Below are 10,499 nucleotides of genomic sequence, written 5' to 3'. Positions count from 1 at the left end.
AGGTTTTTTGTAGCTGCCCAAGCAGGTGATCTTGATCAGGTGTGGTCTGGTTCATCATCACCCCAAGATGGGTCAGGCTGGACCATGTCTGGGATAAGAAAGTTGCTGTTTCGGGCGGTAGCTACAACTCATCACATGATGTTCATCAGGCCAGATCTTGTTCCTGGAATCCAAGGTGACTTGAGACAGAGGAAGTGAATGCAAAATAGAGGCAGAGGTGCCAAGTCTTTAATCGTGCTTTTAGCTACTCATCTAACATTTGCAAGCAAAAGGGAAGAGTCTAAATCCTTGTTTATAGGTAACACATGTGTGCAGTGGGACCACAAAGTTAAGGGAATAATTCTATAAAGTAGGCTCACTGTGCTGATCCCCATATGCTTGCTTGCTTTCTTCTTCTTCTCCTCCTCCTCCTCCTTCTATATTTTTTGGGTTGCCAATGGACCTTTATTTTATTTATTTGTTCATATGTGATGCCGAGAATCAAGCCCAATGCCTCACACATGCCAGGCAAACATTCTGCCACTGAGCTACAACCCCAGATTACATCAGTTCTTTACTTCATGGATGACTTTGGACAAACTACTTAACCACCCCAGGACTCAATTTTCCCCCCACATGCTTTCTTTTAAAAAGCAATTTATCTGCAGCTCTACCTGCCTTAAGTCAATCAGGTATGATTGACTATTCCTCAGCAAACAACCTGTTGTCTGTAGGAGAAAAACAGGTCCAAAATGCCAATATGAAGAACACAAGTTACCCTTCAGTGGGGACTTCTGTGACACTTGCAAAGACCAGATCCCAGAACTCGGGGAGGTAAGGATCATTTCCCTTACTTGTTCTGTAAGAACAAGTTCCAATGAGAATCCATCAGTATAGGCCAAAGTGACCTAGATTTGTCATGTGTAGTGGGGGCTTGAAAGTCTGATGTCATCCTGCCATCAGTCAAAAGTCAAGAGATAGAAACACTTATTTAGCACCTACTATGTATGAGGCATTATGCCAGGCACTGAAGGAATCAAAAGGTCAATAAGCCATAACCTTGACAGAATACTTTTGTTATTTGTTTATTTATTTTCAGTACTAGGAATTGAATCCAGGGTTGCTCTACCACTGAGTTATATCCCCAGTGCTCTTAAATTTTTTATTTCAAGACAGGGTCTTGCTAAGTTACCTAGGTTGACCTTGAACTTGCAATCCTCCCACCTCAGCCTTCTGAGTTGCTGGGATTACAGGCATGTGCTCCTGCACTCAGCTTTGACAGTACACTTCTGAATTTTGAGCCAGACAAATGTATTTCCTTCCTTCCTTCCTTCCTTCCTTCCTTTCTTCATTTCTCTCTTTCTTTCTTTCTTTTCTAATACATTGTGGTGAAGAGGGACACTTTTTTTTTTTTTTATCTTTGGGTTAGTGCCACTAGGGACAAAGTGATTCCAATGTTCTAGAAATCAATCCCAAAAGGCAACTGGATTCCTGTTTTAGAGAAGAACTTTTCTAAAAGTACTTTAAAAAAGTATGTATAAAAAAGGGAGCTTTCCCGAGGATTAAGAAAATAATGCCTCTTTTGAAGTTGACAAGTAGATTGCTGCTCATCAAAATATTTGTGACTAGGATGAGAGATGGAGGAATTAGTGCCAGTACATTAGAAGTTTCCCTCAAAATATCTCAGAGTCCTAAAATAGAATCAAAGAAACATTAGTTCCAAATGAAATTGTATCTAGCTTAATTCTTCTTATATTATCAAATATACACTTGGGACAGCAATTGCCCAGGGAGTGTTGACACTGTATTTGAAAACACAAATAAGATGAAGTAAAGCATGTAAAGCAGATGATTCCACAGACCCAGGAAAAACTGGGCGGACACACACGTGTTTTTTATGGGAGCATGAAGGAAGAGTTGAGCATTCCCAAGACCCTCACTCCCAAAGACTCAAGGAGGCTGATTAAGGAATCAGATTACCTCAGTTCTTTACTTCATGGGTGACTTTGGACAAACCACTTAACCACTCTAGGACTCATTTTTCCTGGTAACATTTTACACTATATAAAATAGCAGAGTTGGAAGGACCCTCAGACATTACCTAAACCCATATCTGAAGCATCACCAATAAACCTTTCTGCTTGAGTGCTTCCTTTTTGTAGAATACATACTCTCTCCAGGCAAGTGATGTCATTTTAGAAAAATTTTTCCCCCTATATTGAATTGCAATGTTCCCACTCTAGCTTTCCCTAGCCTGGTGACCTCTGCAATTCATGCACAGTTAGTCTAATCAATAGGACTACTCCTTAAAAAGACTTTCAACTTCCCTTTTTTCTTCTACAGACAAAACCACCTCCCTCGGTTGCTCTCATCTGTCATATTCAAGATAGGACACTATTCTGGTCTTTTATATTTTTATGGATGTGGGGTAGTGGTTAAGCACCCTGAGGCCCTAGTCTGAACTTGAATACTGGTCCTGATCTTTAGTAGTTGTGCGGCCATGGGCAAGTTAATTTTCTTTAGGCCCACCCCCGCCCCCCTTGGGTATTGGGGATTGTATCCAGGGATGCTTAACCACTGAGCACAACTCCAGCCTTTAAAAAAAAATATTTTGAGGCAGGATCTCATTAAATTGCTTTGGGTCTGGCTAATTGCTGAGGCTGGCTTTGGACTTGTGATTCTCCTGCCTCAGTCTCCCCAGGTCACTGGTGTTACAGGGGTGGGCCACTATGCCTGAGTCTCTCTCTAAAATGAGAATAGGTGGTGTGGCACACATCTGCAATCTCAGTGAGGAGGGAGGCTGAGGCAGGAAGATCAAAAATTCCAGCCAAAGAGATGCTGTCTCAAAATAAAAAATAAAGACGGGGCATGCCTGTAATTCTAGTGTCTTGGGAGACTGAGGCAGGAGGATCGTGAGTTAAAAGCCAGCCTCAGCAAAAGCGAGGCACCAAGCAACTCAGTGAGACCCTGTCTCTAAAATACAAAATAGGACTGGGATGTGGCATATTGATAGAGTGCCCCGGAGTTCAATTCCCGGTACCGCCCCCCCCCCCGAAAAAATAAAAATAAAAAATAAATGGCTGGGGGTGTAGCTTAGTGGTAGAGTGCCTCTAGGTTCAATCTCCAGTACCCACCTCCAGAAAATAAATAAAATTTTTAAAAGAGCTTTGGATGTAGCTCAATGGTAAAGCATCTCCGAGTACAATCCCCAATACTAAAAATTAAAAATAAAATGAAAATAGTAATACCCATCTCTTAGAAAAGCTATGAACGAAACAATAGAAGTAAAATGGCTCTTTGTAAGCAATACTAATACCACTATCATTAGTGACAATAAACAATAAGCTTTAATGGTGAGAATAAGAATAAAAGAGCTGCAAAGATTAGAAAGGTTAATATAGTCCATTCCTGACCTCACAAACAAGATAAGGTTGGCTGATAGGAACCTTTCCATATGCTTCACATCAATGATCATCTTCAATTGTGTGTTCAATGTCTGGGAGCCCAACAAGGTGGGGACTTGTCCGTTATGTTCCCTACGGGGTCTCACTGACAGTCTCTCTGACAGAGGAGTGAGAGAATGGACCAACACCCCGTCACAGAGAGGCAGTTGGCTGATTTGCCTGAGGTGGTGTAGGGAGCCCCCTGGAAAGCTGGGGCAAGAGCCCATGGGTCCTCAGCAGCCAAGACAATTCAATCGGGGCCCAGCCCTAGAATTTAGTGATCTGGATAGGCGCACATTAATCCAGCGCCTATCAGCATTCCCACCGGGTGGCCTAAGTGCTGCCCCCTCGTCCCCGCCCCCTCCACCTGCTCCGTTTATGAGGTGAAGAGCCCGGCAAGGAGAAGGCAGCTGAATGAAAGCGCAGGTGGGTGAGTCTTCCGCGGGCGCGGCTCTAAACCCTGCTGCAACGCTTTGCCCCAGGTGCAGGCCAGTTCATGGCTATTGCAGCAGCCACTGGGCCACTCAGACCGTGGATGACTCAAGGAGCAGCGGGGCAAACAACCTGACTCCCGAAAAACAACTAACAAGGGCTGGAGGCCTGCCCTCTCCCGCGCGGCGCACGCACGCACGCAGCAGCGTGAGCAGAACCGCGGTCGCCGCGCCCTAGACTGGCGCGTGGTGTACCCGGCTGCTCAGAGTCGAGTGGGTGCTGGGATCTGCGGGCGCGCCCGTAGCGCCCCGCTGAGCTGTCACCTGGCAGTCGCAGCTGGTGTTGGAGTGGACGCAGGCGGGCACCTTGCGCGTGCGCGCGGTGAGTGTGCCCGACCCGGGCAGGATGGGGCTGGGAGGGGTGCGGGAAACAGCTGCTGGGTAGATCAAAAAAGGGAAGTCAGGGACAGAAAGGCAGGATGCGGTTAACTTCCAGGTTCCGGCTTGCTTGCTCCTTAGCTAGCTTTGTGTCTTGAGTCTTACAGGGATACAAGCCACCTGATCCATGTGGCCCAATTGAGTCGTTTTATACGTGGGAAAATGAAGCCCAGAGAGCTAAGCAGGGTTGGTACAAAATAATTATTATTTGTTTATCTCTGCCTGCTGCCATGTAGAATGTGAGGTGGATTTTAATAAGAAACCATGCATTAAAACAATGGAAACATACAAACAATGGTAAAGAACCTTTGCCAAGAAGCTATGATTATGAATAGACAATCAAGGCCAGGAAAAAGAGAACGCAAATCTGTGTTCCATAAGGTGAGGTGAGTTGGCCAAGGACACTCACAAAACTAGTGTCCAAACTGGTATTACAAGCCAGAAGGTCTGCTTGTCGTAAATTAGATGGGAATGGAGAAGCAGATAGCCTGCTCAGATACTGGTTCTTATCCTTCTGGAAGTCACTGACCCCTTAGAAGTAGGTGTCCACTCACCACAGAGTAGTTCACATATAACTTTGTGCAGTTTCAGGTTTAACAGGTATGCCTACTATAAGGAATGACTGCCTACTGACGACGCAGATCAGTTTATTTGCTTTATTATAGAAAGGCAGTCGGTGGAGAAGCAGCTTTTAAGTGCAGACAGCGTCTAGACGCTGCTAGAAATGTGATCTGGGATGAGTAGTTTAACCTTTGCAGGTTCAGCTTTATTTGTATAATGGAAATAAGATCGCATTGCCCTCCAGGTTATTATCAAATTTAAGAATGAGAGGGCTGGGGATGTGGCTCAAGCGGTAGCGCGCTCGCCTGGCATGCGTGCGGCCCGGGTTCGATCCTCAGCACCACATACCAACAAAGATGTTGTGTCCGCCGAGAACTAAAAATAAATAAACAAATAAATATTAAAAAATCTCTCTCTCTCTCTCCTCTCTCACTCTCTCTTAAAAAAAAAAAAAAAGAATGAGAGTAAGTCCTGATGCCTGACGGTAGTTGATACTTTACAGAAGAGTTGAGGCACATGGCCCAGTCAATCCCAGCTGTGCCAGTCAGAAGGGAAAGAAACTGGACTGGAAGAAATTGGACTGCATATGAGATAAAATACAATTGTAAGCATGAAAATATAAAGTCAACCCTATTATGATTTGCAAACAAGAGCACATACCCTGGTAATAGTATCCTAAATAAGAGTGCAGTGAAGAATTTCACTCGATATTTGACCCAAGGTCAAATGCTGAAAGTAGAAACTACCAGATATTCCAACAAGGACTGTTTACTTGCTCCACTACACCATATGGTTTGTTTTTAAGCTGGGACCTGGCAACACCCGGTCTTGCCCAGCAATGGAGGCTCACTGAGTTCCTGCCAGGGTACAGGAGTTGCTGGCAGCTGGCTCATTTCCCGCTTGGATCAGCAGATTACTGTGGCAAACAGTGCCTTGGTTCATTCTGCTCTAAATCAGATAAATGGCTTTTTATTTAACTAATGGGGAGGGGGATGTGTCTTTGGGTGCTGTCACAGAAGCAAAGTGGCACTTGTTGAGCTTGATTGTCCAAAGCCTGTTGCTTGTTTTGACCTTCTTAAGAACTTTAAATCTGTGGATCCAAAATTGTGAGGACAGGGCCTGGGCAGGCTTCTTATCTATAAAAGGAACTGTTCTTTAAAAATATTGTGTTGTCTCCTTTCTCTACCTTTTTAGGCCTTCTTAATAGAGCCAGAAAAACGTGGCTATGGGTAAATAACTGCTATTTAATTTGGGTTAAGGCACATACCACCTATCTGGTGGGTTAAATTCCTCTCCATGTATTTATAAAAAGAAGTCTTTCCTCCAGGAGAGACAGAATGTGTGTGTGTATGTGTGTGTGTGGGGGGGGGAGCGGGTATCTCTTACCCTTTTTCTACCTCACTCCCAGTCATTTCTCAACCCAGAGGAGCCCTTTTTCTTCAAGCCTGGCAACTCTGGTATGTTCCTTACTTTCTGGCTCTAGGGTCTGATTTTGTTTTACAGTAGTTTCAAAAAAAATTAGCATTTTTTTCTAATTTGACCTTTAGGTTCCAAACATTAGATGTTCCATAGGCCAATACAGAGCAAATATGCTTCCCATTTCAGGCAAAGCCTGTCCTACTTGAAGGCAGTGGTGCAGCTGTTCCTCTCCATAATTGCCCCCTTTATTCCTTGTAGAACAATGTTAAGAGCAGAATTTCTCAAGAAATGATTTATAGACCTTTTATACAGAATCACCTAGGGGTTTGTTAAAAATGCCCCACCCAAACCACTGAATTAGGATCTTCAAGAGTGGGGGCAATAATTTGCATGCTTTATTAGTGCTCCTGGTGATTCTTTTGAACTTTAGGTTACCTATGTTATGGGTTTGGGGTTAGCAGTGGGTGACTGGGAACTCTTTCTTATGCCTTTCTGTATGGTTTGTCTAGTTACATAATAAGCAAGAGCCTCTTTCCTAATTCAAACAAAAATTTTCAAATGTCCAAAGAATATATATGGGTGGCAATAAGCACTTGAAAAGATACTCAAGATAATTAAACGTTAAGGAAAAGTGCATAAAATCCATAGTGAGAGATTGCTTCTTATCTATTAGGGTGGCTAAAATTAAAAACTTGACCAGCAAAGTGTTGATCAGGAGTCAGAGTAACTGGACTGTGCATTCAGTCAGGACACAGCGTACTAGGCCTCAAGAAGGTGGCAAGAGTATAGACTCAGCTGGTCTTGGGGGTGGAAGGCACTAAGAATGAATGGATGGGCTTAATAAAACAGGGCAGAGCCTAGAGGTTGGCATTGATCAGCGCCCTTTGCATTTAGTAGTTTTATCAGTTTTTAGTGCATATTACTGTCCTATCACCACCCTTGCCCCCAGCCTCCATCACAGCATCTTATTCCTTATTTGTAAGGATGTCACAAGAGAATGACAACACCTTACTGGGCCAGATACTCTAGAATACAGCATTCCTTTGGTCTACTAATGTAGTCAGTTTTCAATAAGGGAATGAGGCTACTCCGGAATGACTTTTTTTTTTTTTTAAGTGCTAACTTGAAGTGATCTTTTTCTCTTTCCTAGGACTAACAAACCATTTGTTTTAATCAGGTGGCAGAAACCCAACTCAGAGTGGCTTAGGCCCAAGGGGGTGGGAAATAAAAATGTACTAGCTTACGTAAAAACTAAACCCAACCTCTGTGCCATGGTGCATGCCTGTAATCCCAGCCGTTCCAGAGGCTACAGCTGGAGGATCGTTGATTCAAGGCCGGAATGGGCAGCTTAGTGAGCCTCTGTCTCAAATTTAAAATTAAAAAGGGCTGGGGATGTACCTCAGAGGTAGAACCTATTGTGTTCAATCCCTAATTCCACAAAAACAAAACAAAACAGGGATAAGGATGTAGTTCAGAGGCAGAGTGCTTGCCTAATATGTAAGAGGACCTGGGTTTGATCCCCAGCAACCCAAAAACAAAAAGTCAGATAAAACCAGAACCAAACAAAACCAAAACAACAGCCAAAAGGGACTCAGTCTCTGTCATGGCTGGATTGTTAATGTTATCAGGGTTCAGTTTCTCTCCCAATCTCTGTTTTATTTCAAGAGTGTTAGTTAAATTTTCATGTTCTGGCACATAGTTCTTGATAATTATTATTATCTTGATCAGCTGTAATTGCTATCCGCTGAACTTGATTAGATGCTTCTAGGTTAGCCAAGGGTCCATAGACAACTTTTTCACCTTTGACAACTTTTTCATCCACCAGATCAATAGTTACTGCCCTTTCCAGTTTAACAAAAAGAGTAACAAAAACAAAATAAAACTGGGGGCTGAGGATGTGGCTCAAGTGGTAGCGCGCTCGCCTGGCATGCGCACGGTGCTGGGTTTGATCCTCAGCACCACATACAAAAATAAAGATGTTGTGTCCATCGAAAACTAAAAAATAAATATTAAAAAAATTCTCTCTCTCTCTCTCTCTCTCTCTCTCTCTCTCTCTCTCTCTCTCTCTTAAAACAACAACAACAACAACAAAAAAAAAAAAAACCAAAAACAACAACAACAAAAAACAACCCCAAACTGGTACTGTTATTGAGGGCTTCCCATGTCCAGATCACTCTGTTAAACATTTTACATAAACTATCTTATGAAATCTTGTAACAGCCTGGCAAAGGTTATATAAGAATCTCAGGAAAGCCAGCCAATTGATTGCAGAGTTAGAATTTGAAATCAGGTTTTCCTGACTTGAGGGCTTGGGCTAAAAACTTCATAGTGCTTCTCGAAGTCATTCCCTAGGATCAAGAAGAGGACAGCAAAGCAATCAAATAGTGTGCATAGCTTTTACTTTTCTGAACATGAATCTTAAAATAATTTTGGTAGTGATGGTAGGGACAGGGCTTTGGAGGTCATCTTTATAAAATCTCAATCCCAGATCCTTCTGGATTTTAGAGTTCTGGAAACTTTGTGTATAGGAGCTTGCAGACTATTGTAGGTATCTTACTAACCAAGCTCATCAGCCAGGATCCCCATGTGGCTGCTCCTTTTTCTATAGACATTCCCTCTCTTTATTTTTCAACAGGTTCTTTTGCTATCACGGTACTTGAACTTCACCTTTGACAGCATTCTGTGAACCTTCCCCTTAGAATCTGACCAATAGTCTCTCTTCCTTTTTTCTTAAATTGGCTTTCCTCTATAGCCTGGGGGTGAATAGCCAAAGGATGCTTATCTTCCTGCCAGGGAATTTTGCCTCCTGAACTTTAAGATGATGCTTTCACTTCTGCTAGTCCCTATCTCCATTCAGTTCTGACTGGGCAGAGTTAGGTACCAAGTATCACTTTCCATTGTTACTCCTTCTGTCTTGGAGGATGAGATAATCAAGATGTCTGACCTGTTTTAGTTTACTTAGTTTCTTTGCTTTTAGCAGAGTGAAACTTGGAGCAAATCACCAGATATTTTTAAATACCCTTTCCTTATTGCAGAGCCAATTTTTCTTGACCTTTGTATTTTCAGAATCCAGAAAAATGCTTGACATATAGTAGCTGCTTGAAGTATTTGTTGAATGAATGTACAAATGCCCAAATCTCTCTCTGCTAACATGGAGAGAAGAAAAAAGAGAGAAGAGAATTAACTCAATTGTATCTGATCCAAAAAGCAGAATCATTAACTATAGCATATTCAATACATTTTTTTAAGCACAAACTATGTGCCAGGCTGATGTAGGGTTTGTTTTTTTTTTTTTGGTTTGTTTGTTTTTTGAGGGGGTAGGTGCTAGTAATTGAACACAGGGCCTAAGAAATATTAAACACTCACTCTACCACTGACCTACACCACTGTCTCCTGATTTTAGTTCATAACTGCTTACCAGAAGGCATCAAAGAGATCCCAGGACTTGACTGTGCTGATTATTTTTCCAGTGCTACTTAGCCACCTGACTGGCCTTAAGGAAAGCCACCTTTCCATGGGTGTGTTCTCTGAAATAAGTCTCCTTATCAGGCCAGGCCAGGAAATGGAATGAGGGTACTCCGCCTGCCTTCCAGGCTGGTGAGCTGTGTTTATCCTGAGAGTGTTGCAAAGATAGATTACTTAAGCTAAATGATATTTTGTTTGTCTTTAAATTATTATTTTGAAATAATTATAATGAACATAAAGTTGCAAGGATAATACAAAAAAGTCCTGTGTACCCTTCCCTCTGGTTTCTCTAATGGTTATATCTTACTTAATTAAATTATTTATATGTGGTGCTGAGAATAGAATCCAGTGTCTCACACATGCTAGGTGAGCACTCTACCACTGAGCCCCAGCCCCAGCCCTATCTTATCTAAATATAGCACAATATCAAAACCAGGAAGTGGCATAATACATGTGTATGGAGTTCTATGCCATTTTGTTCCATGTGAAGAATTTGTGTAACTCTCCCCCACCTCAGAAAATACAGACCTCTTCAAGAGGTTTTTCCTGATGCTCTTCCTTAAATCCACACCTATACGCCTTCCTTCCCCACCCCTAACCAGGCAGCCACTAATCTGTCCTCTGTCTCTGTAATTTTCTATTATTAGATGAAATCACACAGCATGTAACCTTTTAAAATTTGTTTTTGTGGATTGAAACCAGGAGTGTTCTCCATGGACATCCCCAGCCTTTTTATTTTTTATTTTGAGACAGAGTCTCTCTA

At 42.5% G+C, this 10,499-nt stretch overlaps 1 protein-coding gene across 2 annotated transcripts in view; it reads left to right on the top strand.

Moving 5' to 3' along the window:
- The first annotated feature begins 3,845 nt into the window (after positions 1–3,845).
- Positions 3,846–10,499, top strand: part of ARHGEF37 (Rho guanine nucleotide exchange factor 37) — a 51,633-nt gene continuing 44,979 nt past the window's right edge. For both annotated transcript variants that reach the window (XR_014020743.1, XM_081283295.1), the window contains exon 1: positions 3,846–4,235. The gene's annotated coding sequence lies outside the window, so the exon portion shown is untranslated. The remainder of the gene's footprint in view (positions 4,236–10,499) is intronic.

The sequence above is a fragment of the Spermophilus citellus genome, assembly GCF_964194105.1.
Source record: "Spermophilus citellus genome assembly, chromosome: 1".
Lineage (NCBI taxonomy): Eukaryota > Metazoa > Chordata > Mammalia > Rodentia > Sciuridae > Spermophilus > Spermophilus citellus.
Note: the sequence above shows the minus strand (reverse complement) of the source record. Positions and strands in the feature narration are given on the sequence as shown.